Here is a 27,990-nt window from a genome sequence, read left to right as displayed (position 1 = left end):
AGTTAGGAGGTAAGTGTTGGGACAATGCCTACAACTTCTCACCATAGAAGTGAGCTACACACATGCCACCAACAGATGATTTGGAACTGTTTAAGCTCAGGACTATAGAGGACGCCTCTTAACTGGCATAACCATCCTAGATGGGATATTAGAAAAAGAAAGTATTCAAGGCTACTTGCAAAGAGAAGGTCTCACTGTCAGCATAAGACAGACATTTTAAAATCAGGAGGCCATAATACTGTTTTTATGGAGTGATCCAAGAACACTGTTTTGGTGATGTGACCTGCTCAGACTTGCACATTAGACAAGTGGAGAATGAGGGAATTGAATCCAAGAAGACAGAATGAAGCTCATTAGCAGCTTATAATATTAATTTCCTGTGCTATATCGGTTTCAAAGGTACTCTTTCATTTATGACCCTGCCATGTAAGAAGACACTTATTTTACCTTATGTAAGAAGGCACCTACTCTGATCTGCACATGCAGAAAAGCCATATTGGAGAAAAGTGAAGGAACAAAGTGAATGCAGGAGAACTGATGTCCATCCATGGAAAAAATAAACAATCTCAATAATAAAATCAGCGGTGGATGGGTGAACAAAAAATCTCATTTGTGTAACTGTGTTGATGTACAGCTCCTGGGAGAGGGGGAAATAATGAATGCATGACCAAGGCAGGACACTCAGTAATCTGTACATGAACTAAGGTCAACAGCAGGAAGCAATCTTTGCTGCCGAGTTGGTCATTTGTTTACTTAAAGGGCCAGGTACTTATATAAATCTCAGGCGTAACTGGGGAGAGCACTGCCTATGAAAAAGAGACGTTTAGAAAAAGTAAAATTTAATTTCATCAGACATGAAATAAATCGATGATATGAATCTCCTTTTCAGGGGGTTGTTTGAATTTATTATTTATTTATTTATTTATATTTGTTTACCGAGGTATTGTACTGATCAATACCTACTAATTTCAGGCTCATCCAAGGTGAAATGGAAAACATTTCACAAACAAAAAATAGATAAATGTAAGCAATAACAGAATAGTGCATACTAATTACATAGAAAAAACTGTGTATATACATATCAGTGAACAAGCATGGTGCAACCAAGCAGAGAATAATGTACAACATATACATTAGTTTCTACATTTCTGACTTGTTTAAATCACACATATATGATTTCATTTCAACACAAATATAACATATGAATATACCTGCAGATGGAGATGGCTTCTAAACTGCCACTAAAAGTTCATTCTTTTTTAACAGAAGTACAAGAAACCATTAATCACAAAATGTTTCATTCTGGGAAAATGTAACAGATATCATTATTACCATTAAAAACAATCGTTCATTCATTTGGTAATATCTGCAAGATTTTATCTTTATGTATTATATTATACTCTAAATCTTCCTATGCAAACCTTTCTTGAACATCTGGGCTTTAAATTCTTAGAGGATGATACAGAATGCTTTTTTCACACAAAAATGCAACACAGCCCTTGTGCTGCCATAGTAATTAAATAATATTTAAGAAATCATGTACATTGTTTGTATAATCCTGAATAGTGACAACAGTAAGTAATGAGCTTATTATGAAGTCAAATTAATTTCATATAAATTGCACACACATATCCAGAAAATATAATTTTATTTAATTTGTTTGGAAACTGTGTAAATTACTTTCATTCTATTTGTAATACAAAGTACAAAAAGAATTGCATATATATATATATATATATATATATATATATATATATATATATATATATATATATATATATATATATATATTAACTTGATCGAATAGGATTTATGTCGATGTGAGCAATTTCGACACAAATTAATTTACATTATGCATGTCGATACACTACTATGCATGCAGCAAGGGTTAATCTCAGCACATGCAAAAACTTCAAGAAAAAAACACAAAGAAAACATAATTTTACGGGGGGGGGCAAGCCCCCCTGCACCCCCATGTGGGTGCCCCCCACACCTCCTGATAATTGTATATGCTAACTATGAGAGTGCACAATCCCAGGGGAAAAAGAAAATTCTCCTACCAGGGGATTGTTGCTCTCACATACCTGTCGACCATCTGTTTAGTTGACCAAATTATGATGGCTAAACAGATGTCAACCAAAGTATCGTTCAACGAAGGCAGCGGTACCCATATTTAAATATATATATCTATATATATAGATATATATATATTTATTTATATATGTATATATATATATATATATATATATATATATATATATATATATATATATATATATATATATATATATATATATATATATATATATATATATATATATATATATATATATATATATATATATATCTTTATATATATAAATATGTATATCTATATCTATCTATACACACACATATATATATATATATATATATATATATATATATACATATCTATATATCTATATCTATATATATATATATATATATATATATATATATATATATACATATATATATATATATATATATATATATATATATATATATATATATATATATATATATATATATATATCCTATACCTATATGGATATCCATCTATCTATCTATAGATAGATATACAAACCCATACATGCACACACATACACACACACACACACACACACACACACACACACACACACACACACACACACACACACACACACACACACAATTATTTTTATAACTTGCATGTATCATAAAGAACTGTGGATCAGACAATTGAAAATATGATTATTAAAAACTTGAATATAATCTCTTTGAACCCATGTAGTAGAGGACAGTGAGAATTATGATGCTAAAACAAGACAGCATTGCATGAGACTCAATCATACTCGATAAGTTCTTGCTGATGTGTATAGCAGCACACCCGGGCTTTCTGGTAAGTCATTAAAATGAGGTGACTGTTCCATGTGTTTAGTAGGGGCCTTTGTACTATGAACAGTATCTCTTCACTGATCCCAAGTGACTGGAAGCAGCCGGTTTTCCATGCTGGCACTCACAGCTGTAACCCATCTGCTTTGATTGAACAGTGACAGTGACGAGACAGGAGCTCGCTTTGAGATGTCCTAGTGCTGACTGCAGCAAGACAGAGCTTTTTTTTCACTTGCTAGAGGTGCATTTCATTTCTCCCACTGATACTTTGGGGGGATTTGCTTTAATGTGAAAGAATGAAAAGTTATACACTGACTGAAATAGTGATTCACCATGAAAACACCATTGGGACATTGCTAATTAATTCTAACTGACTTGGCTTAACAATTTATAACACCTGCATAAGCCAGTTCTCTATCAATCAACCTAATCAGTCACTTATTCATTCAATTAATCTGTTAAATAATTAATTAAATACTATGAAATAAGGCCTTTTACTGCTAGATTTGGAAAAGAGGTGCCAAAAAAAAAAACATATGAGCAGAATATGGGTACCCCATTCTACTCTGTATGCTTTGTGCGATCCACACGTTTCCTACTTGAAATGTATTCAAAGAAAGGTTTCTTAGCATGATAACTTGACAAGTAGATGCCAAAAGCTTGATTTATATGAAATAGCTTTATAGCTTTCTGACTGCTCATAACTAAATCTCTCTCTCTGTCTAAATGTATATATATATATATATATATATATATATATATATATATATATGTGTGTGTGTGTGTGTGTGTGTGTGTGTATAGAGAGAGAGAGAGAGAGACGCACACACACACACACACACACACACACACACACACACACACACACACACACACACACACACACACACACACACTCAGTTGGGCAAGCTGACGCTTTTATTTTCTGAAAAGAATTTACAGTGTTCTTTAGAAACTCCAGCATGTATAAAGATGTGCTTTGCTCTTTCTATGTTTCTTACTGCCATCCCAAATTGCATGCATCATATTTAATGTGGATTTAAAATATGACTCTTCACTGAAAGACAGTAAACCTGAATTTTTTCTTACTGAAGTGTGTTTCAAAAAATGAGGACAAAAAGTTACACTGTACAAAATCAGCAAATGGTGTATATAAGGAAACTGTCTACTACTGAAACCCCCGTCTGTACACAGTGCACTAAAAAACCCATCTCCATCTGGAGATGGTTGCCTTGAAGGGAGATTCCTCACGCCTCAAGTGGTCCCTGTGCTGGAAGGGTTTGGGACCACTTATTCAAATTAGATGAATACAGGCAAGCTGCCTGCTACAAACCTTGTCTGCACTACACAGCTCTTACGTCCACTGGAATAATACAGACACACACACACACACACACACACACACACACACACACACACACACACACACACACACACACACACACGTACATACTTACGTGGGGGATCATCTCTGCCAAGTTGTTTGCAGGCCAAGTCTTCTCAAATTGAGCTATAACAATAAGGTAAAATGCATAAGAGAATCCTTTTCAATTTCTATAGTAACAGATCATATTACTCTATGAAAGGTATATTTCTGTGCTTGTTTACTATCAGGTATGTAGTCACTTATTGGGATAGACTTTCCAGATTTAAGAAATTGTTTGCTGAGCTAAAACATGCTTTATTTAGTTAAGGTGGGAACAGAAATATTATAGACTAAAAGGACTGCAATTTGTTTTTATACATATAAAAATAGATTCCATTTTTTGTTCATCAGAATGAAAATTAAAATCTTGGTAAAGCTAGAGGACAAACTAAACCTTATATAGGACACGTGTGTGGCTGAGAGGAGTGTACCAATTGCATGGGATTTGGTCCAGGATGGGCATTGTCCGTGCATGTGTCTGAAGTGTTAAAACAAAAAGACACTTTACTGTGTGCTATCCAGTTCTGCGACAGAGAGAAGGAGGGAGAATTTGACAAGAGATAGACAGAGACAGAGCAAAGCAGAGGAGAATAGGGACTAGAATAAATCATGTTTATGCCCTCCACAAAAAGCTTGACAAATAAGATAAAATGTTTAACTAAATTAAATGATTTTCTGCTATACAGGAAAATATGGACATGTTTAACGGGAATGCTATAAATAAATCTGTGTAATTTGTTTTTGCTTAGTTTCTTTTAAAGAAAGTTCCAGAAGCACATCATAGTCTTAATTTCCACTTGCAGCCTTCTCTTTTCTGAAGGTGCAATTTTGTCATGCATGTCTCATGACTTTACATTTTCACCATACATTTACGTATATTAAATTTAACATCCATCTATTTGCTATTTTCTTTTTTCTTTGCTTACTACTTTTCTTTTCTTCACCGTATCCTTCTCTTTTTTCATAGTTATACCTACTACACGTATCCCTTAAAGTTTTATTAATAAAACAGCCTTTCTTTTTGGAAAATATCCACATTATTCTGAGTAGTGTACCTGTAAACCAGTGAATTTTGAATATTTTATTGTATTCTGTGGGTAAGGAAATTCCTACAATTTCACAATCTGAAGAATAACGTTATGGGGAAATGAAATCTTAAATAATGTGATAAAATCAGATTGCACACCCTCTTACTTTCATATTGATGCTATAAACACTATCCAGTAGTGTAAAAACATGGTTTGGAAAATGGAATGCCAGTTGTAGTAACAGGCATGTATGGCCTTTTGATATCCTTCAGCTGTTTAGTCAGTGCCTTTGAATTTGGTTGAAACTCTGTCGTTCAGACTACAGCTCAACTATTCTCCCAGTAAAACACTGGAGCTACAGGTATGGAAAATTTAAACAAGTGATTCTATTTATTGCACCTACAGTATGCATCTGACAGCTTTAAAATTGATTTAAGAATGCACCTTTGAAAATATTTTTTAGGCAGTTTATATACCTTTTTATATATTTTTACATCTGTACAGTAGCAGTATTCTGATTGCATTTATTATAAACCAACATATATAACTGTCTTTGTTGTAACTTAATACAATAGTTTAACTCACAGCTTTTACATTTTTATGTAGGTTGATTCTTAGAGTAACTTAGGTTAACTCATAAATGTGTGTTATAAAGTTAAACAAGTCATTTTGTCATTTTTCTTAATATAGAAAACTGTACAGTGGTAAATCTTTCAGACCAAACACATACATATTCAGCCATTTTACATAACACTGAGCTGTGCACTACTCGTAATAGTGATGGAATGCGGTCCTATCAGAGGACTTTTTGTGAACCAAAAACCAGCAGGTTCAAATCCCACTGCAGATAAATGTTCAGTGCTTTTCTGTTGACAAATCACTGAACCCCCTTGGATTTGGCTCTCATAGGTCCACTTAGATGATTGCATTAAAAACACATACCTTAGCATGTGTTATTTCTCTCTGCTTTAGATTTCTCATCATTATTACTGAAAACAGTCTCGTAAAATAAGATGTGCACCTTTTGTATACATCTGCTTGAAACTCTACTGACAACATCAGTTTAGGAATATGAAATAAAACAGTCTCAAGAATCAAGTATCCTTTCTTTAAGTATGTAACTCGAGGAAATACTTGATATAAAATAACTGAAAAAAAGTAATTTTGTTTCTAGGTTGTCTCAAAATGAAAGTTCATGAGGTACTGGCATTTAAGACTGCACACCAAACACAAAGCACAATGACTTCTGCATTTAACCTGTAAAAGTCTTCATATTGTTCATCACTGATGATAAGCAGAACTGCATATTTTATATATTTTTGCCATTTGTCTTTTGAAAATAAATGCCTTGTAAATCCAGATTTCTCTTACTGTGTAGTCACTGTTTCTTCAATGAGTAGAATCTGAGTAAACTCATCTGTAGGTATGTTTAAATTGCCTTTAAACAGTGTACCTTATTTAGTAGTTTATTAAATAATATTTTTATCTTTATTCTTTAAGAAATTAGTGTTTCTTCAGTACAAAGATATTTGCTTTGGATAATTTGTAAAAAATGATGTTAATGACTGCCTTTAACGTTTCCTTGCTGTGTATTTTAAAATTAAATGAAGTGACAAAATGTCTGTGGTTATACAATCTGTAACTCTGAAAGTACCATTCTGTTGTAACTATTTTCATATTTGTGCATGTAGCTTGCCCTCTCACCTTATGCCTATGTTGTGACTGAAAATGTATTTAAACTAGTCTACTTCCTTATTCAGAAAATCAGTATGTAAATAAACACATATTGGACTTTATTTAGCTGCTGTTGTTTATGATGTCATGTACACATCTTCCCTCAGAATTATAGCCCTCTTGTTAAGTTCTGATTTGATGCCGTTCTTGATCACATTTACAAATACCAGCACCTTAATATTTCATTTACGTTTTGTACACCATTAACATGTTCTTTAGTTTCTATCATGTGCGTTAAGTTCTGATTTAATGCCTTTCTTGATTGCATTTACAAATACTAGCACCTTAATATTTCATTTAAGTTTTGTATACCACTAACATGTTCTTTAGTTTTTATCATGTGCGTTAAGTTCTGATTTAATGCCTTTCTTGATTGCATTTACAAATACTAGCACGTTAATATTTCATTTAAGTTTTGTATACCACTAACATGTTCTTTAGTTTCTATCATGTGCGTTAAGTTCTGATTTAATGCCTTTCTTGATTGCATTTACAAATACTAGCACATTAATATTTGATTTAAGTTTTGTACACCACTAACATGTTCTTTAGTTTCTATCATGTGCATTAAGTTCTGATTTAATGCCTTTCTTGATTGCATTTACAAATACTAGCACGTTAATATTTCATTTAAGTTTTGTACACCACTAACATGTTCTTTAGTTTCTATCATGTGCGTTAAGGTCTGATTTAATGCCTTTCTTGATTGCATTTACAAATACTAGCACCTTAATATTTCATTTACGTTTTGTACGCCACTAACATGTTCTTTAGTTTCTATCATGTGCATTCTTGCTGTATACTGAAGTATTCTCTTCCTGTTGATCTCTTTTGTAAATTTATTTTCTCTGAAGTGGAACATTTGAGAATCAGATATCTAGCTCAAATGTTGCAGTCAGAGGTATAAATAAAAATATAATGGAAAGAAATAAAACCAGAAAAATAACATAATCCAAATACAAGTTTGGTGACAGTTTTTAGGTTTTATTGTCGAGCTTGAAATGAAAATGGTAAAGTAAAAAAAATATGCACTGAAAACATGCAGTGATACTGTCAGTTTGTTCTTTACACAAACCACACATATTTAAATGTTTAAATGAGTTTAGATTATACCAGCTCTTCAGTGTTATGCCCACAGGAGCAATACATTTCATATAATGGCACCAAAACTAAATGCAGCCACAAGTCACTGGTTAATAATACTAAAATGAAAATGATGAATCCTTCTATACACAAATGAAATGCATTTTCTTTGGAAAGAGCTGTAGTTTCTGACCTAATGTGCTTTTGTTTCATATTTTACAAGTATAAACCCAGTACTGTACATTTGTTTATTTAATAAATCTTACTCTTACCACGGCTACGGCATTGCTTAAACAAGTATAAAATTCTGTCAGGAATGCATTTCCCCTTATTGTTTCTTTCCTTTTTTTAATTTGATAGGTGTATACATGAATACAAGCTTATTGTCTTTTCAGTTTTGACTGATTCTAATTCTGTTGCATTAGAAATAAATATGTTGTCACAAGTTATGCTGCATAATGTCGAGTACCAGGAAGTAGGCAATAAACATAGTCCAGGTGGATATATTTTATCTTTACATAGATATTTTAATAACAAATGATGCAGAAAGTTACCTACAAATCTAAAGAAAGAAGAAGAAAACAAAGATTTTAATACAAATTTCTGAATTTGGCTTGTTGCCATCAAACATTATAATATAATAGCACAATATGAGGTATCTACAAATAAAATTAAATACATTTTAATGCAGAACTTAAAGTAGCAGTTTAGTTGTATATTCCTGACACATTTCACGTCTGATGCTGTAACACAGAAAGACAAATTAGGTCTTAGGAATAAAGCATTTGATTTCACACAGGTTACTAGAATTCCACAGTTACCAATGATACAATGAACAGTACATAACGAAATGATCTCAAGTAATACAAGTAAGTAAAATGATTTCCTCATATCCCTTGATAATAAATGATATACTGTAAGATGTTAATGTCATACGTTAAAGCACATTATTTGGTTATAAGCTTGGAAAGTGAAGTAAAAATAAAAGGAGCATAAGGCATGATAGTCATGTTTATTTTAAAGTAAAAATATAAGAACATTTTGTTTCAATTTGTTGTTCATGTTTGGAATGCAGATGTTACGTTTTTCAGTGGACTATTTACATATCACTATTCAAAATGCCTGCCTCATGGTGTAAGGTATGCTTCTTGGCAGTGTTTCAGGTTCTGTTATAGGGAAAGCTTTTCGACCAGTTTAACAACTGGGCTTAGGGTTTAACATTCCTTCTGTCATGTAATGGTCAGACCAGAACAGTTTGACAGAGTGCCTGCTGCCACCCTATACTTAGTTTGCTTATTACTGGTATTTTCCAATCTGAAAGCAACTTAGACATTTATTTTACCTTTTGTTGCTGATCAATGGACCAGACCAAGATTTATACTCAGCAGGGACCCATTCATAGATTTCTATTGCTGACTGCAATCCTTTGTCTTTATTTTTCTATTCGTTTGGTTATAAGCTCAATTGACTACACAGTTTATCATAGCACAGTGAATGCATAAGATAAACAAAATTTAGGCTGATGGTGTCTACAGCAGAAGTAAAAAAAAAAAAAAAAAAAAACAGAAAGTATAAAAGCAAGCTACACAAAGGTGTATGTTTTTAGCCACGTTCTCTAACGGGTTTTAAGAGCTGTATATTAAGATTTGTTTGTTTGTACTTTTTCCCCACTTGCTGCAGAATCACTGTGTCATAATTTTAAGCTTATTTTCTGTTTATCTTGTTAAACAGAGTGGCAAATATCTCAATACAGAAAGAATTAAGGAAAGTGAGTTTGAAACGAAGCATATTGGTTACTGTTGCAATGCATCAAAGTTCTTTTTGGGTATGACTGTTTCCTTCTAATAAGTATACACTGATACTTGGAGGTATTACCCGTTAGACCTGAAGACATAAGACTCTTACCATGTTAAAACTGATAGATAATACAGTTGACTAGAACATTCCAACTATGGGAAATCACCTGAAATAAGGGGGAATAACTTGATGCTACAGCTCATTTTGTAAAGGGTCAGCTGACCCAGATAACTGAATGACCAAGGGTATGCACATAGTAACTGGAACATGGCAGGGAGCAGTTTGTTTTGTTACATAAATGTATATATTTGCAGATGGTTCAAACTGGTAGTGCAAACAGGCCTAAACATAAATACAAAACACAGTGATGACTGTTGGACTTAATGCCATGTCTCAATGCAAAGGAAATGCGAGACAATTGAATATCAGCCACCAAACACATTTTTTGTTTTTAAAGGATTGCCCTTTTTATTACCTAATGGTAACAGGAATAGTCAAATAAGGCTCTATATTAGAATGATGAAACCTCACTTACGCGAATCCCGAAAGGCCGACACATAAACAACGGACCGCATAAACACCGAACGTCCTTAAGCGCAAAATTCAAAATACTGAATCGCCATAGTTGTCCACACCATGTTTAGTGAGGTAAAACGTCTGTAGGAGATTCCCTTATACGGTATAGCTCCCTAACATAAATGTGCAATAGGTACTGACCTTAGGGTTAGGGTGTGGGTTAAGGTAAGTGCATATATAGTAATACATTCCTATCTATTTTGTTTGGGTAGGCAGTACGTAGCGAGCGGTGGAGTTGGCCAACTATGGCAATTCGATATTTTGAATTTTGCACTTAAGGACGTTCAGTGTTCTTGCGGTTCGCTGTGTATGTGTCGGCCTTTCAGGATTTGCGTAAGTGAGGTTTCGGCATTCTAATATAGACCCTCAAATAAGGGTTCCTAGAGACTTTTACCATGTAAATGGCTGCCCCACACTAATTACTGTGTTGAACGCAATAGAAAATGTGAATGCAGCAAAATTAGAAGAGGTCTTTTGTAAAATACTGATATGTCTACAAACACCTAGCATCTTCCTTTAGTTTCATCAGAAATCACAGAATCTACTTTAAACAGATACAAATTGGGAGGCAAGATTATACTTTCCAATTTCACTGTATCTTTTATGTTGGTCTGTGACTGTTTGTGCTGTATCCTTTCTAGGCTGGTAGTATAACTTAGTGGGTTACAAGCAGCAATGAGCCTGAAATGAGCAATGGCCTTTTGGCCTGGGTTTGAATCCTATAATATACCCATGTCTACAGGGAAATTCTGAGCAAGTCTCATAACCAAACCGATGCTTTTCTTTATAAAACCTGAAATGAATCACTTGTGTGTAATGGATGTTATCAGGTTTAGGATAAAATAAACAAATAAACAAACAAAAATAAAATGTTAAGAAGTCCTTCTAACTAGATTACATCACAAGTGAAATGTCACTGGGTTATTATTTATTTAACATTTGTTAACCAGGAAAGTCTGACTTGGAATGAAGCCAATTTTCAGTGGAGGCCCAGGGAGAAATGCTCAAGATGCATCTCTTTGTAACATGGGAGGAAACTGGCGGACCCGGAGAAAACCCACACATATGGAGGAAGGACATGCAGACTACACATGGAAGGCACCCCAGCCGAAAATCGAACTGGAGAACCTTTTGCTGTGAGGCTATAAAGCTAGCGCTGCACCATTGCACCATCCATTGCCACTGCCTTAGTAGATGTGCTTCTAATAATTACACCAATATATTGTTTCACTCATGCTCCCAGGACCACATTCTCTATATACTCATATTTTTACCTTAATATTAAAACACTCTCTGCTCTTTTTGTTTACTTCTCTATATCTCCATGTCCACTTTTTTTCTCTCCTTCCCTTTTTCCTAGTCCATTGAATGTGTACATCCTGTTAAAAGTCATCATCAACCCCCTTTTTCCAATTTTCTGCATGGGGTTGGGGTAGTGTGTCACCTGGCTCCGCTCCTCTCGATTTAGTACTATTCTCTTTTACATTCTTCAGCACGTATGCCTGCCTTTCACAGACTTCTTGCCAATCCACTTTCCTTTGTTGGACATCCACATTTCCTATTCCTTCTTTAACAAATCATCTTCTGCATTCCTGCACATGTTTCCAGGCCACCCTAATCTATTCTGTTTGACTTTCACTGCGATTGCTGCTACTTTGGTTTCTGCTCTATTGCCTTCAATCCTTCATCTGTCCCATAGTTTGTATCCTACCACCCACCTCAGTCACTTCATCTTCATCACCTCTAGCTTCCTCAGCTGCTCTGCCTTTACTGCTCAGGTTTCTGTCCCATACAGTAGTACTGGTCACTTCTTTGGAATTTTTCTGTGACATAGTACCACCAACACTCTATCCCAGTTGGTCGAAGCGCCTATTATTCTAGCTTTGGCCTCCTAATTTAGACTTACCTTGTCCTCAGCCACTCCTCTCAGATACTTGAAGCTGTTAACCTGTTGCACTATTTTCCATGCTTTCTGTTTTCAACTTCTTCTGATTCAATTTGTTGCCATAACAAATGCCTTATCTGTACTCAGTTTCATTCCATATGCTTTCAGCTTTACATTTCATTCCCCTATCATTTGTTGAATTTCCTGTTCATACTCTGCATTACATCATCATTTGCATTACATCATCATTTGCATTACAGCAGCTTTGTTGATCTGTACCCCTTCTGACCTGTTTGCTAATGTAGTCCTTCACTAGTAAGAACAGAGTGGGCTCAGAGCTGTACCTTGATGAGCCTCCACTCTCATTGGAAACCCCCTCTGTGGATCTTAGCACCGTTCATATTTGTGTCATTGAGTCCTTGTACATACCCTGCACTAATTCCACAAATGCTTCTGGGACTTTGAACTATCACATGCCTGTCCAAATCAGATTTCTTGGAAACTTGTCATATATGTCTTCATGTTTAGGAATGTCCAATTGGACTCTTTTTCTCATCTCCAGCTTCTTTTCACTAGTCTGTATCACTGCAAACATCTCCCATCTTACTATCTACTAGTTGGTGTATTCAAAAATTAATAAACTGTTCCAGCACTTTGATGAAGTGTAACAGGAGTCTGATACCACTGTTCTGTCCACAGTTGTGAATGTCCCCTTTGGTCTTGTACACTGACACTAGAATGTTTTTTCTCCTTTCATCTGAAATAAACCTTTGTCTCCATACTGCTATAAGTACACTGAGGAGCCATTTCTCTCCTAACTTAACCAGCATCTTTATAATATCTGCCATAATCTCATCTGATCCTGCTGCTTTACCTGATTTGATTTTCCTTAGTGCTGTTCTCACTTCATCTAGGGTGGTCTTCCACTTTCATCGTAGGCTGTGTCGGAGGAAGTACAGCTTCTGTAGTGTTCTCTTCATTCAGAAGTTGATTGAGGTATTCTTCCATCTGCATTTGATGTCTTGTGTACTGGTGAGAAGGCTGATTCTAGCAACCCTTTTGAAGGGTGTCTAAGGACTATCTTCTTTATCTTTTTGTCTTTGCCTTGCAACCTTATAGAGTTTATTTGTACCTCCTTCTGAGTTACTTTTCCAGAAGCTAGTAGGAATGCCTCTGATGCCTTGTTCTTTGCTACTGCAACTGCTTTCTTAGAACACTTTGTTAAACAACAAGAATTACTTTTTTGCCAGGTCCATTTTTTCCTATCTTCCATTTTTTTCCGTACACTTGTTATAAACTAACAAAATAATAAACTAACAAAATAAATTAAAAAAAATATTATATATATACATATATATATATATATATATATATATATATATATATATATATATCTATTATGCTCAACTTCTGAGAGAATTGCTTGGCTACAAACATCTGCATTAGAAGCTGAAGCTAAGTGAAACTTGCAGTAGTGAATTTTAGTCTTCTGTTAAGTACAAACTTGCAGTTTTAAAAGTACTGTATTTTCATTTTTTCTGTTTCCTAATTGTGTTTCATTGAACAGTGTGCTGTGTGTGTGTCTGCTATAAGAGGGGGCGGTGTTATCACTTCTTTGTTATCTGATATTTAATAGCCTAGAGGGATTTCTCTGTACTTTAAGTGCTAGCCACAAAGTTTGAGAAATCATTTTATGCTCAACTCCTGAGAGACTTGCTTGGCTACAAACATCTGCATTACAAGCTGAAGCTAAGTGAAACTTGCAGTAGTGTATTTTAGTATTCTTATAGGTTCATAGGTTCATACTAGGCTATCTGCCCTAGGGCATTTATAAGCCTAGCCAGAGTGTGTTTGGCTTTCGCCACCCATTTTAAATTAATTTTGCTATGCCCTTTTTCGAGGTTAGTATACTGTGCCTCTGTCTAACAGTGACACAGAAGTGATACCCGGGGTAAACCTATGATCTCCCATCCACTCATCAAGATTCCTCTTGAAGAGAGTCAATGAGGGACTCTGCCTAACCTGGACTGGGATTTTATTCCAGAGTGAAGGGAGCCTCTGGGTTATGAATCTGTCCCTCCAGCATGTCCTATTTATTTCAGTGCTGAGGTTCAAGTCTCTCGAGCACGTAACTTGATGGGATTTGGATTTTCTGAGGTGCAGCATGTCCATTAATTCCGGGTTGGACATGGTTTTATACGTCAGGCACAGATCGCATCTGAGCAGGCAGTATGCCACTGAGTAGAGCTGGAGTTTCTTTAACCGGGCAGCATATGGCATTTGTTTGAGCCCTTTGATCCTCTTGGTGAGGTTTTTTTGGGGTCTTTCCAGTTGCTGCAGGTGCCTGGTAAGGTACATCCCAAAAGGGGCATTGTACTCAATTATGGGCCTGATGAGGGATGAGTAAAGAGGCACAATGACCTCCCCTGATCTAGATGTGAATCCCTTCATGATTAGGTGGGCTATATAAAATGTTTTTTTAACCACTTTGGCCACGTGGTTGTCAAATGAGAGATTGCTATCAACTTGGGTCCCCAGGCCCCTAATTACTTCTTCTGTACTTAATGGATTACCACCTATGTGGTAATTTGTGGGCACTTTGTTTTTGCCAAAGGGGATGACTATACACTTTTTGGCGTTTAGCTTGAGGCCATGGCTCTGGCACCAGTTGTCTGTTTCTATGAGGCCCTTTTGGAGGATGCTTGTGTCGGCTGGAGAGTCGATTATGGCGCCCAGTTTGCAGTCATCTGCGAACTTGGTCAGCCACAGTCCTTCTGTGTTGGCCTGTACCTCTGAGAAATATATACCGAACAAGGGATGTCCCAGGACTGAGCCTTGTGGGATGCCACTTGTAACTGGTTTGGAGTCTGACATGGCTCCAGCAATTCTAACCATGTGGGTTTTGTCCTTGAGCCAGTTTGCAACCCATCTAGTGACATAGGGGTTTATATTTAAGCTGGTGAGCTTATCTATAATGCCCGAGTGGGGTATTGTATCGAAGGCTTTTGCGAGGTCCAGGTAGGCTGTGTGGACCACCTTCCCCTCGTCAATGGCCTTGGTGACTGTTTCAAAGAAATCAACCAGGTTTAAGAGGCAGGATCTGCCCTTAACAAAGCCGAACTGGGTAGGATCCAGTGTCTGTAGGTCCCCAATATCTTTATTTATGAGGTCCATGATGATCCTTTCCAAAGCTTTGCAGACCAAGTTAGTCAGGCTTATGGGGCGATAGTTTCCAGGATCCGTTGAGGCACCACCTTTGTGGAGAGGGACCACTGTTGCTGTACGCCACTCTTTGGGTACATATCCTGTAGTAAGGCTGAGATTGAACAGTAGTTTTATGTTTGGGTTTAGCTCTTCTTGGAGTTCATGTAGGACGCAGCCTGGGACACCGTCGTCTGGTCTCATTGATGCTGTGTTTTTTGCTTTGGAGAGGGCGGCTCTTACCTGAGCATCTGAGATGTCAGGGGGGCAGCACTCTGCTGGGATTGATATTTGCCCTTTTGGTGCGGGGGTTTGCGCTGAACCTGTCAGCTAGGATGTTGGCAATGTCTGTGGGTTCGGTGCATTTTTTGTCATTTTGGACTAATTCTGAGCATATCTGGGAATTCCCACCCAGGTTCCTAACATAACTAAAGAAAGCCTTGTGATTATCCTTAGTGTCCTGTGCAACTTTTCTCTCGAAGCTGGCCTTAGACGATTTTATGAGTGCCCATAGTTTTTTGCTAATACTGATCAGAGATGCCTTCCCTTTTTGGGATTTTGCTCTATCATGTAGTAGCTTCCTCCTTCTATTGTATAGTTTGTTTATGGCTGGGGTCCACCAGACAGGACGTCTGCCATTGGAGGATTGGGTCTTGGTTTTATCTGGGATTGCATGATCCATGCATTCCTGAAGGTGTTCATAGAATGCGTTTATAAAGGATTCTGCGGTCTGGGCGTATTTTCCACAGGCCCGGGGGCTTTGAAGGATTCCACCTCGGTTTTGAGGAGTGTGAAATTTGCTTTAGAGAAGTTTTTCACTGTGGTTTTCAGGGCAGGGGGTGGAGTCGGGATGTGAATATCCAGTGAGATTAGTTTATGGTCTGATCTTACCAGTGAGGGATACACTTCTGGTCTGGAGCATAGAGTCCCCATGCTGGTGATGATCAGGTCCAGTATGTTTTCCCCTTTTGTGGGAGTGGTAACAAGTTGTTCCATAGCATTTGAGTTTATAAATTCTAGGAACTTTTGGGCTAGGGTGTTGGAGTTAGAGTAATGCTCCCAGTCTATGTTTGGGTAGTTGAAGTCGCCCAATATAATGGTGTTTGGAGAGACCTTCATATTTTCCAGTGTTCTCAGGAAGGCCGAGTGGGGTTCCTGGGTTTGGGAGGGTGGTCTGTAGCAGGCTATAAACTGGAAGGCAGTTTTACCCACTGTTAGTTGCACATGGATAGTCTCTGATGCTTCGTGTTGTGCCACCAACCTGGAGGTGTGGGTACCTTTGACGAATATTGATACTCCCCCTCCTTTTGTGGTTTGGTCCAGGTTTTGGGGCTGAAAAGCATGGTATGAGGTATAACCTGGTAGTGCTGGGGTGCTCTCGGGAGCCTTAAACAAGGTTTCTGTTACTGCACAGATATCGATGTTCTCCATGCTAAGGAGAGTTTCGAGTGCATGCATCTTGAGGTTTAGACTTCTGGCGTTGAGTAGCATTACTCTTAGTTTCTTATCCCTTGTGATACCTATGGAGGTGGGTTTGTCTTTTGAGCCTTGCCTAAAAAAGGCACTATGGGTGTAGCAAGAGCCTTTGCCAATATCCGAAAGCCCAGGGGTGACAGGTGCAAGCCGTCCCTAGCGAAACATCGTGGCTTGTCAAGCATGTCATCCCAGGCTGACAGGCATTGGATCCCCTTTGAATGACACCAATACTTAAGCCAATTGTTGAAATTGATCATCTTGTCTTCATATTGTCGCATCATTCTTGGTGAGGGTAAGATGCTACTCAAGGTCAGGGTCATACCGGCCTGGGCTACATGCTCAATGAGCTCCTCTATGTCTCTTTTCATGTAGTCCATTCTGTTAAGTACAAACTTGCAGTTTTAAAAGTACTATATTTTCATTTTTTCTGTTTCCTAATTTTGTGTTTCTGAACAGTGTGCTGTGTGTCTCTCTGCAGTTAGTTCCGCACCGTCCCTCCCTGTTCCTGTGTTGGTATTAGTGTTGCCGGCTCTGGAATTGCCCACCCCTCCTGTAAGTCTGTATTAGAACACTCCTCCTGGGTCCATCTCATTTGCTCACTTAACCGAGTACACTGAAATCATATTCAGAGTCTAGTGTTCACTCTACTTAATACAGAGAGATGATTTGAGAAGGCCAACCCACTTAAGTTCTTCCTTCTTCTCTCCTTGCACTTAAAAAAAAATTGCACTTTATTCATCTGCTTTTACTGTATTTGTGTTTCCTCCTACTTTATTTTGCTTTTCTTAAAAGCACTCAATTTTATTTATTCTGCTGCATTTATTACTGCTTGGTAGTAACCTGATTAAATTGTAACTGTTATTCTAAGTCTTTTGGTTTAAGCACTTGGGCTTCATACCGGCTGTTTTACATTAAGAAGATTTGTGGTCTGCACTGTTGTGGCAGGACAGGTAGCTTACATCCTTCTAAGCTGGGAATTGCTGATTGAAGGCCCAGTGTCTGCTATTCTAAAAGTGTATTAGTTCTGGCTTAAGTACTTGGGCTTCAGGCCAGTTATTCTACATTAAGAGGGTTTGTGGTCTGCACCCTTGTGGGAGGAGAGGCTGGATTCTGCCCTTCTGAGCTGGGAATTTCTGGTCACAGGCTTATTGTGCCTGCTTATTTGAACTGTTTCTTTCTGAAATTGGTGTGCCTTGTTGCTGTAGCATAGACCAGATTCAGGCCTGCTGAATCTAGCTTTGTTTGTATAACTTGAGCACTGATCCAGGCCATCTTTTTTTTGGAGAAGGTTCCCCTGCACTCTAGTAGCAGGGGTGTGCAGTTAGAACTTGTCTGATTGACGACTGCTGGAACAGGGCTCAGTTTTGAGCTTTTTTTCTGGTTAATTTGGTAACTTGTTTAAATCAGTTTGTTCGTTTTCTATTGTTTTATATATATATATATATATATATATATATATATATATATATATATATATATATATATATATATATATATATATATATATATAAATTGCACTTTATTCATCTGCTTTTACTGTATTTGTGTTTCTTCCTACTTTATTACTAGGGGCATTGACTACAACTCTGATCTGCGATATATAACAATAAGTATCATTTTCTGTGCATTTAAAGTGTTTTTTTATTGTATCTGCTTTATTTTCTGAAAAAAATATATACTTGTTTCCCACCTTTCTAAGCTAGTATAGTCCAGTTTTCAGGTTAGTGTTGAATTTAGGGCTGTGTTACAAATCTCTGTGCTTGCCCATACCTTACTTGGATAGAAGGAAGTTTCTCTGTTCACCTGTGAGAGAGGGTAGCTTTGAGCAGCCTATCTGTCCCTGGAGGAGTGGTTTCAGCCCAGAAATTAGTAGTTTATTGGCCATTTTGGTCTAATTTCTATCTCTTTCATTTCCCTGCTATAAATACCTCATTTGCCCAGTTTTGTGCACCGGGCAACGGTGGTTAGCTAGGGTAAAACTATTTCTGGCTCCACAAAGTCTCCTCTTCAATTTTTCCTTTGGAACTAGACAAATTTTCAACTTAAGCACTCAAGCCATTAATTTCTCATCCCGACACTTGCTCAAAACTTATATCAAGCACTTTTAAACCCTAGCACTAGACCCTCCTATACTGTACAGAAGGACAAGGCTCTCTATTTGACCTTACCAGCCATCTAGTAAAACAGTTCACTGTACCTGTCCAGGCATGTCCAAAGGGTAGTTTCAGGTGTATTCTCCAGTCCATCTGGTGAATCTGGCCATTTTGAGGCAATGTTACAACTGCCTCATGTACACATACAATCCTCTCCTACTATCACCAAACACTAATACATGCGAGAGATGCAATTATACAACCAAACTGAAGGCTAAGCTCTCTCAACCCAAGACTGGATCAGACAGTGAAAAGGAGAAGGGAAATACTTGCATGACACCACCAGTCTCACATAGACCCATTAAACCAGCACCGGCAAAAAACACACATAAATACATGAAAACATACTCGGAGGCTCTAAATAAAAATCTGCAAAACCAACAGAGACCTCCAAAGCAAACATCCAAGCAACCTCCACCCCCCCAACACAAACCATGAAACACATACTTCACAAAACCAGTGTGCCATGCAATCACAGCCCTTAAGGCAAAATAACATACCCAACATACTAGTAATAGGTGACTCTATAGTCAGGCACACTGACGTCCCACTCACTAGGCTGAATAAGGAGAAGGTTACTGTTAGCTGCCTGTCGGGTGCCAGGATCCGCCACATAACACAAGCACTCAGATCATTCCAGAACAAGCACAAATATGACTGTCATTATCCATGTTGGTGTGAATGACCTGAGCCATACCTCCCTGGACTGCATGAACAGAGACATGGAAGAGCTCTCTGATCACATAGCCCAGGCCTTGACCCTGAGTAGCATCCTGCCCTCACCAAGAATGATACCATGGTATATTTATTATTTATTTATTTATTTGCAGTTGGTTTACCAGGATAGTCCATTGGGCCAAAAGAACCCGTTTTCAATGGAGTCCTGGGGAGAAAAGCTCCAATATAGACAAAAATTAGGTACATACATTAACTACAATATAATTATACAGAGTAGAGATAAAAATTAATACATTTAGGCTTGAATTTGAGAAAACATTTAAGGATGAGGAGAAAGACTGTGATATAGGCAGAGTTAAATAGATGCTAAAATTACTAGACAATTATGCACAGTAGAGGTAAAACATTAATACATTTAGGCATAAATTTGAGAAAAATACATTTAGGCATAAATTTGAGAAACATTCAGAATTAAGAACAGTATTGAGATAAGCAATCAGGGAAGTTATTGAGGAGGGAGCTCAGAAGGTCTAAGTTAAATAATTATAGTGTGGAAACATAAGCGTTAGTAGGGTGCGTGTGAGTGGAGATGGAATGTTGCATATCTATGAGGGGAGGGAGCAAGAAATAAAGGAGTATAAAGAAAAAATTCTTGATTTCAACAATTGGCTAAGTTTCTGGTGTCATTCAAAAGGGATCCAGTGTCTGTCTACCTGGGATGACATGCTCGACAAGCCAAGCTGCTTCGCTAGAGACGGCTTGCACCTGTCACCCTTAGGCTTTTGAATACTGGCCAAGGCTCTTGCCACTCCCATAGTGCCTTTTTTAGGCAAGGCTCAAAAGACAAACCCACCACTGTAAATAGCACAAGTAACAAAAAACTGAGGGTTATGCTACTCAATGAAAGAAATCTAAACCTCAAAATGCACGCATTCTAGGCACTCCTCAGTATGGAGAAAATGATATATGTGCAGTAACAGAAACCTGGTTTAAGGCTCCAGAGAGCACTCCAGCACTACCAGCCTATAATTCATACCATACATTTCAGCCACAGAACCCTAACCGAAATACAAAAGGTGGGGACGTATCCATATTCATCAAGGATACCCACACCTCCAGGTTAGTGGCACAGCACGATGCTTCAGAGATCATCCACATGCAACTAACTATGGGCAAAACTGCAATTCAAATTGTAGCTTGCTACAGATCACCCACCATGTCCCAGGACCCCCATTCCGCATTTCTGGAAACACTGGGAAACATAACGGTCCTACCAAACACCCTAATATTGGGTGATTTCAATTATCCAAGCATTAACTGGGAGAACTACTCAAGTACTAACTCCCTTGCCCAACATTTCCTAGAATTTATAATCTCAAACGCCCTGGTTTAACTGGTCAACACTCCCACCAGAGGTGACAACATATTGGACCTGGTCATCTCCAACATGTGCGACCGGTGTTCCACACTGGAGGTAAACCCCTTGCTGGTTAGATCTGACCATAAACAAATCCCTTTGGATATCCACATTCCGTCCCCACCCTCAGACAAGGAAACCACCATTAAAAAATTTTCAAAAGCAAACTTTGCATTACTTAAGACCGAGGTGGAAAGTTTCAAAGCCCCCATGTTGAAGGATAATGCTGTCCAAGCTGCAAAATCCTTTACTAATGCATTCTATGGGCACCTACAAGAATGCATGGATCTTGCCATCCCAAGAAAAACCAAGACTCACTCCTCCAAGAAAAGGAAACCAGTCAGGTGGACTCCTGCCATAAACAAGCTATACAATAGAAGGAGGAAACTAGTACAGAAAAGAGTAAAATCCCAAGAAGGGAAAACATCCCTGATCAGTATCAGCAAGAAACTACGATTTCTCATAAAATCATCCAAGGCGAGCTTTGAAAGAAAAATTGCCAAGGACTCCAAAGATAACCACAAGGCATTCTTTATCTATGTCAAGAATCTAAGTGGCAATGCTCAGATCTACTCGGAGTTAGTGCAGAATGGCACAAAATACACTGAACTGACCGATATCACCAACATCCTGGCAGACAGGGTTAGCGCAAACTTCACCCGCATCTCATCCCCAAAGGGCCCATAACCATACCAGAAGAATGTAGAGTCCCTGAAATCACAGACACTCAGGTTAAAACAACCCTCTCCAAAGCCAAAAACACAGCATTAATGGGACCAGATAGTGTCCCAGGCTGCATCTTACATGAGCTGAAAGATGAACTAACCCCTCACCTAAACACACTGTTCAAATTCAGCCTCTCCACAGGCTATGTACCCATAGAGTGGTGCACAGCAATGGTTATTCTGCTCCACAAAGGTGAGCCACAACAGACCCCAGGAACTATCACCCTATAAGCCTGACTAGCTTGGTCTGCAAGGCTATGGAGCGCATCATCATGGAACTCATTAACAGAGACATTGGGAACCTCCAAACACTGGACCCTACCCAGTTCGGCTTTGTTAAGGGCAGATCATGCCTCCTAAACCTGGTGGACTTCTTTGAGACAGTTACCAAGGCTATAGACGAAGGAAAGGTGGTACACACACAGCCTACCTAGACCTCGCTAAGGCCTTCAACACCATTCCCCATTCTGGTATTATAGACAAGCTCACCAGCCTGAACATAAACCCCTACTTCACAAGATGGGTTGCCAACTGGCTCACAGACAGAACCCACATGGTGAGAGTTGCGGGAGCTAGGTCCGACTCTAAACCGGTTACAAGTGGCATTCCGCAGGGCTCAGTCCTAGGACCCTCCTGTTTGGCATATACTTCTCAGAGGTACAGGCAAGCAGAGGAGGACAATGGCTGACCAAGTTCGCAGACGACTGCAAACTAGGGGCTATAATTGACTCTCTGGCTGACACAGGCATCCTCCAAAAGGGTCTCACTGAGACGGATACCTGGTGTCAAAATCATGGCCTCAAGCTAAATGCCAAAAAGTGCATAGTCATCCCCCTTTGGAAAAAACATAGTACCCGCAAACTACCACATAGGTGGTAGTACCCTAAATACAGAAGACGTAATAAGGGATCTGGGGACCCAAGTAGATAGTAATCTCACCTTTGATAATCACATTGCCAAAGTGGTTAGAAAATCCTTTTATGTGGCCCACCTAATCACAAAAGGGTTCGCATCCAGATCAAAAGAGGTCATTGTGCCCCTCTACTCATCACTCATCAGACCTATCATAGAGTACAACGCCCCATTTGGGATGTACCTTACAAGACACCTGCAACAGCTGGAAAGACCACAGAAGTACCTCACCAAGAGGATCACTGGCCTCAAACAGATGCCCTATGCAGCTAGACTGAAGAAATTCCAGCTGTACTCGGTTGCATACCGTCTACTCAGAGTTGATCTCTGCCTGACATACAAGGCCATGTCCAACCCAGAACTGATGGACATACTCCACCTAAAGAAAACCTTATCCCCTCGAGCCAGACACTCTAGGGATCTAAACCTCACCACAACAATAAATAGGATGTGCTGGAGGGATAGATTCCTGTCCCAGAGACTTCCCATGCTTTGGAACAAGATTCCAATCTACATTAGGCAGAGATCCCCACTAACACTCTTCAAATGAAACATTGATGAGTGGATGGGAAACAGAAAGTTTACCCCGGTGATCACTTCAGTGGTTCTGCTGGACAGAGGCACAGGGAACTAATCTAAGGGGGTGGCGAAAGCCAACACATTCTGGCTAGGCTTATAAATGCCTTCGGGCAGATAGCCTAGTACCTACCTATGAACCTGTGTGTGTGTGTGTGTGTGTGTGTGTGTGTGTGTGTGTGTGTGTGTGTGTGTGTGTGTGTGTGTGTGTGTGTGTGTGTATGTGTGTGTGTGTGTGTGTGTGTGTGTGTGTGTGTGTGTGTGTGTATATATATATATATATATATATATATATATATATATATATATATATATATATATATATATATATATATGGGTCTACTTTGATTCACTGAAAACTCATTTCATTGAATTTCAATACACCCTCAAAAAATCGCTGAAAGCTCAAATCACTGAAAACTCATTTCACTGAATTACATTTCATTGAATGTAAGTACTGTTCATAGATTCATAGGTGTGTACTAGGCCAACAGCCCTGGAGCCTTTACAAACCTAGCTCATAGAAGTGCCCTGGCATCATGCCGCTGTTAGTTCCCGGTACCTCTATCTAGTAGAGCCACTGGAGTGATCCCCGGGGTGAACTTTCTATTTCCCATCCACTCATCAAGATTTCTCTTGAAAAGGGCCAGTAAGGTGCACTGCTTGACATGTATGGGAAGTCTATTCCAGAGCATGGGCAGTCTCTGGGTTATGAACCTGTCCCTTCAGCATGTTCTGTTGATTGTGGTAATGAGGTTGAGGTCACTGGAGCATGTGGTGCAGAGGGACTAGGACTTTTTTAGGTGTAACATTTCCAACAGGGCTGGGTCAGATATAGCTTTGTAAGTCAAATAGAGATCGCCTCTTAATAGACAATATGAGACAGAGAAAAGCTGGAGTTTTTTGAGTCTGTCCATGTAGGGCATGTGTTAAAGGCCTAGGATCTTGTTCATGAGGTACTTCTGTGGTCTTTCCAGCTGTTGCAGGTGTTTAGTGAGGTACAAGCCAAATGGGACATTATACTCGATGATTGTTCTAATGAGGGAAGAGTAGAGAGAGATGATGACCACTTTCTTCCTGGATGCAAAACCGCATTTTTTGGCATTAAGCTTAAGGTCATGGTTTCGACACCAGTCGTTGGTCTCAGTGAGGCCTTTCTGTTGGGCAAATAAAATGTTTATGCCGTTTTTCCCACTGTAGTGCGATCCTGAAGTTACTATATGTGGTTTGGGGGTGTGTAGGGAGGCACTGCCCCCCCACATTGGGGGGTGTGGGAGGCATAGCCCTCCACCTACTTAGCTTTTATATTTATCAATCTCATTTCACTGAAAGCTAACAATATAAAACCAAAAGTAGGTTGGGGCTACACCCCCTCACACCCCCCAATGTGGGGGGCTGTGCCCTCCATACACCCCAACTACATATACTAACTTCAGAATCGCACTACAGTGGGGAAAAGGGCATATACGTTTTATTTGCCCAACAGTACTTACATTCAGTGAAATGTCATTCAGTGAAATGAGTTTTCAGTGAATCAAAGTAGCCCTATATATATATATATATATATATATATATATATATATATATATATATATATATATATATATATATATATATATATACAGAAGGGTGGCCATGGTGGATGGTGGTGGCAGCGGTTAGCATTGCATTGCTGCCTCACAGCAAGAGGTTCTCCGGTTCGATCCTCGGCTGTGGTGCCTTTTATGTGGAGTCTGCATGTCCTCCCTGTGGTTGCGTGAGTTTCCTCCAGGTGCTCCAGTTTCCTCCCATAGACATGGTGTAGGTAGATTGGATACTCTAAATTGGCCCTAGGCATGCATGTGTGTGCCTTCTGTGCAAGATTGGGCACTGGGCTGGCAACTCCACTGCCAATCATGAGCGGACAGGTGATCCACTGTGGCGACCCCTAACTGGGAAAAGCTGGAAGAAGATATATATATATATATATATATATATATATATATATATATATATATATATATATATATATATATACACACACACAGAGAGAGATACATACACACACACATTACAGAATAACCACTTTCTCTGTATTTTATGCTGTACAGATTAACTATTATGACTTAAAATTAAGAGACTGCTGGCTAAACCATGACAGGTTGTGTACAACCACTCTTAAGAGAGCCAAAAAAAGGAACATCACCTGTGATACTTTAGGAGCTGCCGAATTCTTCGACTTTTTATAATCACAGAATTGGCTGGAGTGTGTGGTTTAACTGAAGTTGATAAAAAGTACTGATTTTGCTTAATCTCATCTCATGAGTCTGGTATGTTATTTTTACAAATGTTTTATTACAAATTTAAACAATGATTTGTAATAACAACCAATAGTAAAACATGATAAACTACAATAACATACCACTGAACATTTATTGGTAGTTATTGACTGTGCAGACTGTCTACTGCAACAAACTAAAGGTTCTTCAATAAAAATGGTTTCTTCTGAAAAAATGAGCTCCAAGATAACAACTTTTTACATTAAAATCTGCTTAACCCACTCATCTAAAGTACTAATTTCACCATCATAAATATCCTCCATTTTTATCCACCAATAGTAAGGTATGCAGAGATCGCAACTGTTGCAAATTAAAAGAGGGTAAATATCCTAACAGAAATATAATGAAGAGAGAGAAAAATGTTAGGCCACAGTTTATTACAAAAGTGCAGAAATTCTTTCTTAAATTGAAAAAGTATTGCAGGACAGTCCCAGAAATCATGCTTCCAATCCTTAATTGCCTCTCTCCTAGACCTCCAACTCCCACTCCCACAGGGGACGCTGGGGATATCCAAGTAATTCTAGATGGGGTATAACAAATTTAAACAAACATTGCCACCTGAAAAACAAATGGATTTTGTGGCACTTCGAGGAATAAAAAACATTCTTGTCCATGCTTCAGTAGGAATATGAGTACTGAATTCATTCTCCCACATCAGTATACACTTGTTTGTAAAACAAGCCCTGGGAATCATGAAAATTCCACATATTATCTGTCTATCTATCTATCTATCTATCTATCTATCTATCTATCTATCTATCTATTTGCATTTGTTTATTGGGATATACTGACTGGGTAGAGATGCAGCCCATTTTCTGAGGAGACCTAGGGAGAAAAGCTACACAATAAAATGAGTAAATGGTAAACGAATAGTTAATACATTTTTAGATAATAACCATAAATACATTTAGGTCAATGTAAGTTCAGTTTGATAAAGATTTTTTTTACATCTGATATGGAAAAATTTCACAGTAGAATAAAAATGTCATACAGTGTTACACTGTGGAAAGGAAAATTAAAACGGATTATTTATGACTGATATGTAATGCAATTTGTTACAAAGCTTTATGACAAAAAAGTGTTAGTTGTGAGGTTGACAATAAGTGTATGAGATTCTTTGAAGTACGAGGAGCAGTAAAACAGATTGAGGATATACCAGGAGAAGTATGGAGGCCATTTAGTGAGTAGAGTGGCTATATAGATGGTAGAGAGATCCAGGGAAAGAGGTTATGAGAACTGGCATTTAGGTTATTCGAGGAGAGGTGCAAGATCATAGCCAAGTATTTTAGGTTGATCCTTTAAGTATAGTTTGAAAGACTTATTGTTTTCTAATATTCTAAGGGGGGGGGGGTTAGAGAGAGAGGAAGAGTATAGGTAGTCTCTCTAGCAGTATTGTTTGATGTAGTTACAGTTAACACCATCTTGCCAGAGGAGTGTACTGGTCTTTTGGAAGTGTAGAGTTGGAGAATATTGCTTAGAGTTGGGTATTTGTCTGGTTCATATATGTGTTGTGACAAGCTGTGATCAGGTTAAATACTGCCTTCATTTTGGTCACTGAAGTAAGTTTAATTTGAGGCAGTAATGTGTTCTATAATGACGACTGGCAGTAGATTTTGCAATTATATTATAGCACCAGTCAAGTAATGAGAGTTAATTGGACTGTAAATTGATGAGTATGGGGGCTGCTTATAGGAGAGTAGGAATGAGAAGAGAGGAGGCAATGCTTATCCTAGCCTGCTCTGTTAGGTAGGTTCTGGATGGCGCAGTGGTGCAGCAGTAGCATTGTCACCTCACAGCAAGAGGTTCTCTGGTTCGATTCTTGGCTGGGGTGCCTTCTGTGTGGAGTCTGCATGTCCTCCCTGCGTTCATGTGCGTTTCCTCTGGGTGATCTGGTTTCTTCCCACGTACAAAGACAAGCATCTGGCGTGTTTCGCCCTAGGCCTCTGCTGAAAATTGCCTTTGTTCCAAGTCGGACTTTTCCTGTTAACAAATGTTAAATAAATCAATTTTGGCTCCCTATTGGACTCCCAATTTTTGATGAGTCTTCTTTACAGCCTGTTTCATGTGATGGTTGAATTTTAGGTTTCCTTCAATGGTAATCCCTAGT

Source organism: Protopterus annectens, chromosome 13.part0 (assembly GCF_019279795.1).
Source record: "Protopterus annectens isolate FY-2018-M chromosome 13.part0, PAN1.0, whole genome shotgun sequence".
NCBI lineage: Eukaryota > Metazoa > Chordata > Ceratodontiformes > Protopteridae > Protopterus > Protopterus annectens.
The sequence above is the reverse complement of the archived record's forward strand: the minus strand, read 5'-3'. Positions refer to the sequence as shown.